The following is a 6,000-nucleotide window of genomic DNA, read 5'->3' on the forward strand; positions in this document are numbered from 1 at the left end:
GCAGCTGCAATTACATGACCTTGTTCCTTTAATGTTTCTTTCATCGCTGCCGTGAAGGCAGCTGTCTGATTATTCTGTTCTGCCCGAGTGGCTCTCATAAGCATTTTGTCAACTGGGCTCCCTTGGGCTAATGTTGCCAGGATTGCTCTCATTCTGGCATTTGCTCCTTCAAAAGCGAGAGTGCGGAACATATGTTCCTGGAGTTCAGGAGGCAAATCTGCATTATCTTTTATTGCTGCTGACAGACGGTCTAGGAATAGTCCACAGGGCTCTGTTCTTCCTTGGCGGACAGCGGTCTAAGGTGCAGGATTTTCTTATCAGGTACAGACAAAAGAGCTCAGTGGGCTAAAGTCTGGGCAATTTGGTGCATTTGAATAGGATATTGTAGCTGAACCTGTGTGTTAGAATAGGGTCCTTGCCCAGTTAGCATGTCTGCCTGTATACCATACAGAGGGTCTCCTACTATTAAATGTTTATTTGCTTCTTCAACTGCTCATCTTTTCCATTCTCTTTCAAACAACAAATACTGAGACAGAGTGAGGAGAAGGGAAGCAACTCTTGCACAGTCAGCAGGGGCAAGGACATCTGCTGTAGAAATAAACGGAATAATTTGTCGGGTAGCTTCTGATCGAATACCATGGGTAGTAACTGCTTGTTTTGCTGGTTGCAATATTTTCCAATCATGAGGTTCCCAATTTGCTTAATTATTACTGACTATTGCAGGGCAAGCAAGAGACCTGGCAGCCTGCCATTCACCTTCTATGATAGCATCTCGAATCACACCCGACCATTGCTGTTGAATTGGATCTTTTTCCGGCCTTGGTGCCTGCGGGGGTATTGCAAGGCATCCGGGCATGGGTGGAGCAGTCGGCTCCTCAGGGGGTGTCACAGGGACTGGGACGGAAAGGGGTGTTGGAATAGTCTTTAGCACTGACACAGTCTCTGTTCGTTTTTCCAGTTGTTCCTGCCGTATGGATAATTCTGCTAATTTCTTTAACACTTCTTGAATTGAGTCATTAGAATCCGATTTTTTAGCTTTGTACTTAGATTCAGAGCGCTTTGACCTTCTAACTCTATCTTTTTCCTCTCCCTCGGACTCAGCCGACAGCATAGATTCGTCTGATGCTATGTCAGGCAAAGGAGGGCACAGGGAAGGGCAGCATTCTTTTCTTTTCCTTTCTGCCCGCAAGCTGAAGCTGCCTTTTTCGGCCTTGCATCACCCACCGCCTCAGGAATTTCTTCTATTTCTGCTGCTTCAGGCACTGCTTCCATATCTCTGGCTTCTCTTGAAGGGGGGATCAGTTACTTTTTCTAATTTTTGACCAGCTGCAGCAGACTCTGATGGGGCAACCTCCTCTTTTTGTGATGGATTATTTAGCAACTCTTGCAAATTAGAGCAAATGGGGGCAGAGATTCCTTTCATGGGGACCTTTCCAACTCCAAAAAAGTTAGCGAGACGTGATGGCTTGGAAGGAACTTGTTGCTTTGTTCCACTCACATTGCCTCCCAAATCCTCAATGGCTGCGGCAGCTACCTTTTTCTCAGCTTTCATAGTCTCTGATGTACTGGTGATAGATTTCCAAGTAACTCCTAACTCCCTTGCTTCTTTTCCATTTTTTCCACCTTCTATCCTGATGTCCCGGAGGTAGTTTCCTACCTCTTGCCATTCAGATTCACTAAAGAGCAGGGCAGGTTCAGAAAGCTTTCCTTTTTTTACGTGCCCATTTTATTAGGGCTATTACTTCTTCTTCTTTGGTGTCCTCACCTCTCTTTGAGAGGATAGTTGTCAGTAATTTAACTGCCGCCTCTAATTCCACCCTGGTCTTACCTTGGCAGGGGCTTGATCGGCCGCTCAAGCTCCGGACTCTGCTCTTGCATTTGCCTACCAGGCCTCTCCTGCCTCCGGCTCCCAAATCAGGTGCTTACCTGATGCTTGGGAGCCTCCCGCATGTAAGTGATCCGCATTTAAGCAAAGGAGTCCCTGTTCATGGTGCCAGTATGAAGAGGGTCCCACGGAGAGCCGGCCGGAGTAATGACACTCAAACCACTATGGCTACATGTCCTCCTCCTTTATGGTCTAATTTATCCATATTTTATACCCTACTGCCTTACATCATACAATAGCTAATTAACATTCATTGGTTAAGATCATATGATCACATCTACAAGTCACTTATTGCTTGGCTGTTATACTACAAGCGTCTGATCAGGTTATAGTACGTGACAGTTTTCAGCATCCAGCATAGACTATTGTATTCATACAAAGCTTATTGTCTTTCCAAGGATGTCCTAAATACTTCTAAAGTAACTAAAGTATCTCTGTAATCTGCAGGCCAGGGTTGTCCAGTTCCTGCAAAGAAATGCCATCAAGGATATCATGCCCTTGTTCCATGAGAAATTCCTCTACATTTCTCGAATGTCACACAGCTGGTCTCGAATGTCACAGCCTGTTCTGTGATGTCATAGCCTGCTCTGTGATGTCAGACCTCTGCCCTGTGATGTCACAGCTGACTCTGTGATGTCACAGAGACAGCCAATGATACCATAGTTGTGTGATGACCTCACATAACCCACTCTGTGGTGTCATATCCCACTCTGTGACCTCATGTTCCCAGATGATAAATTGTCTCCACCTGCTGAGCACACACAATGCTCCTTCTGCAAAACCCCGGGCCTATGGAAACCACACAATGCCCATTGTGTGAGAAGGGGAACTGAAATTCACCAGCCTCAGTGTCCTGCCAGCTCAGCCAGGCTGACGGGAACATTGGGGTCCACGACCACCAGGGACCACCAGAGAGACCCCCCAGGACAGAAGAAGGCATGCAAAAGGGGAGGGGAAATGTGTTCATGATTTTGGGGAAATGATTATCATCTGTGTGTTTAGTCACAGACAATCAATGAATATGTGTGCAAAATACAGAATATGAACAGAAACTTTCCTGCACTCAGCATGCTTGGCTTTGGGATGGGCTCTCCCCCATGCGTCCGGCTGAATAAAGAATGCTGCTTCCTAAAGCTACATTGGGGTTAAGGAGTTTTCTGTTTTACCGAATTTTTTCGTAACTCCCACTCCCAAGGAAAGCTCTGCCTCCTGCTGTTCACAAACAGAGAAGGGCTGGTGGCAAATGTGGTGCTCAGAGGCTGCCTGGGGCACAGTGACCATGAAATAATCAAGTTTTCAATGTTCTGTGAAAGAAGGAGGGGCATCAACCAAACTTCTACACAGGAATTACGGAGGGCAGACCTGGGCTTATTCAGGATGCAGATTTGGAGAGTAGCGAATCAAGTACTGATTTTTTCAGGGAAACAGCCCTTAAAAACAAAGAGGTCCAGGAAGGATGGACACATCTCAAGAAAGAAATCCTAAAGAAATCCTAAGGGGGAAGAAGCAGCCTGTCCCTCTGTGCCGAAGTTGAGCCAGCGAGGAAAAAGGACTGTTCTGTCTGTGCATGGAGCTTTTGTGGGAACTCAGGAAAAAAGAGGGTGCATCAACCTTGGAGAGAAGATCAGGCATGTCAGGAAATCTTTCAGGATGTTGTTAGGTCGTGCAGAAAGTAGAGTGGTGAAAGGTCAATTAGAGCTTAACCTGGCCACTTCTGTGAAAAAGAATAACAAGTGGTTTAAAAATAAACTAATAGCAAAAGGAGGGATAAGCAGAACTTCTACTCTTTATTGGATGCAGTGGGGAATAAAGTAACTAAAGATAAGGAAAAGCTGAGCTGCTTAACTTGAGCCGCCTTCTTTGCCCCAGTTTTCAACATTAGGACAGGTCATGCTCAGGACAAGTGTTCTCCTGAGCTGGTGGATGGGGACAGGGAGCAGAACAGCTCCCTGGAATCCAGGAGGGAGCAGCTGGGGACCTGCTGAGCCACTCAGATGCTCACAGGTGTCTCTGGCACCAGATGGGATCCATCCTAGGGGGATGAGGGAGCTGGTGGATGAGCTCCCCAAGCTGCTCTCCATCATTTCTCATCAGTCCTGGCTCACCAGGGAGGCCCCAGAGGACTGGAGGTGCCAGTGTGAGCCCATCCCCAAGAAGGGCTGGAAGGAGGATCTGGGGAACTGCAGGCCTGTCAGCCTGACCTCGGTGCCCGGCAAGGTTCTGGAACAGATCACCCTGAGTGCCATCACAGGGCACCCACAGGATGGCCGAGGGATCAGAGCCAGCCAGCGTGGATTTCAATGTCTGCATTGAGGATCTGCATGAGGGGACTGAATCCACCATCAGGAAATTTGCAGATGACACCAAGCTGGGTGTGAGTGTGGATGTGCTGGAGGGTAGGAGGGCTCTGCAGAGGGGCCTGGACAGGCTGGATCCAGGTCCAACAAGGTGAGGTTTAACAAGACCAAGTGCCGGGTCCTGCACTTTGGCCACAAAAACCCCTGCAGAGCTACAGGCTGGAGCCAGAGCGGCTGGACAGCAGCCAGGCAGAAAGGGACCTGGGGGCACTGATGGACAGCAGGCTGGACATGAATCAGCAGTGTGCCCAGGTGGCCAAGAAGGCCAATGGCTCCTGGCCTGGATCAGGAATGGTGTGGCCAGCAGGAGCAGGGCAGTGATTCTTCCCCTGTACTGGGCACTGGTTGGGCAGCACCTGGAGTGCTGTGTCCAGTTCTGGGCACCCAATTTAGGAAGGACATGGAGGGGCTGGAGCGTGTCCAGAGAAGGGCAACAAGGCTGGTGCGGGCTCTGCCACACGAGTCCTGTGAGGAGCAGCTGAGGGAGCTGGGGTTGTTTATCCTGGAGAATAGAAGGCTCAGGGGAGACAAGGCGGTGTCAGGGCACAGGTTGGACTTGATGATCTCCAAGGTCTTTTGTAGCCTGGCTGGTTCTATGATTCTCTGCAAGCACCCTTGGAGCAGTTGCAGGAGGAGCCCTGGGCCTCCTCTTCAGAAGCTGCAGCAGCCCAGGTCCCTCAGCTTCTCCTCACAGCCCCAAAGCCCATCCTGTCAGTCCTGCAGAGCCTCTGCAGCCCCTCCTCCTTGCCCAGAACAGGGAGCCCCACAGGCAGACACAGCAGCCCAGATGTGCCCCCCTGGCCTGGGGTGCCTCTGGCAAGGGAGCAGCACGAGGCAGTGCAGGAGCCTGCAGACAATTCCTGCAGCACTTGTGGGATGATCCTGCTCCCCAAGGGACGTTCCTATGGTGCCAAGTCAGGAACTGAAATGGGGAGTGGGGCCAGAGAGGAGAGGGCAAACAGGGATGGGCTGTTTGCAGGGCAGGGAACAGGGCTGGGCAGGAGAAAGAAATTTGTAGAAGGAAGAGTACAGAAAGTACAGGTGAAGCCAAGGAAATGCTCAGGGCAGTTTGGGGGTGGCTGCCAGGCAGCCCTGGCTCTGAGCAACAGCGTCTGCAGTGGGACAGGGAACTCCCAGCTGATGGGAACAAACTTTCTGGCTGAGTGCAGAGGCCAGGACAAAGCTGAGTGGTTTCCCTGGCGTCCCCCAACCCTTCCTGGCCCCAGGGGCTGATGGCATTTGTGCTCCCTCAGGTTCATGTCCCCACAGCAGCAGCACGGGGGTGCTCCCGCCTGCTGTGTGCAATGCAAACAAGGGCTCCTGAGCCAGTGCTGCCGTGTCTGTGCCTGCAAGGATGGGGCACCTGTGTGAGCTGGGGGAGAGGCCAGGGCTGCAGAGGGGGGATGTTGTTGGCAGCTCCATGAGGACGCTCTGGGACGCTGCCCTGGGCTGTGCAGCGCACTGGGGATGGATCAGCCCCAGCTCTGCTGCTCCTTCCCGTCTCCCCCAGGGCCCTGGCAGAGCACCAGCCGTGCTGTTTGCCCCCAGCCTGCCCACGGCCAGCCTGGGGCTGCTGACGGGGGTTTTCTGTGCTGAGCATTGGCCTGGCCGTGTTCTTGAGAGAGCCTGGGCAAGGAGCCTGGAGCCCCCAGGCCCTGGCCTGAGGCATCAGCGCTGCCCCAGCAGTGCCCATGGCCTGTCCCTGCTGCAGCCCTGGCACTGCCACCCCCAGGACTGTGCCCGGCCCCGAGAGCACTC

Source organism: Vidua chalybeata, unplaced genomic scaffold, assembly GCF_026979565.1.
Source record: "Vidua chalybeata isolate OUT-0048 unplaced genomic scaffold, bVidCha1 merged haplotype W_reject_25, whole genome shotgun sequence".
Lineage (NCBI taxonomy): Eukaryota > Metazoa > Chordata > Aves > Passeriformes > Viduidae > Vidua > Vidua chalybeata.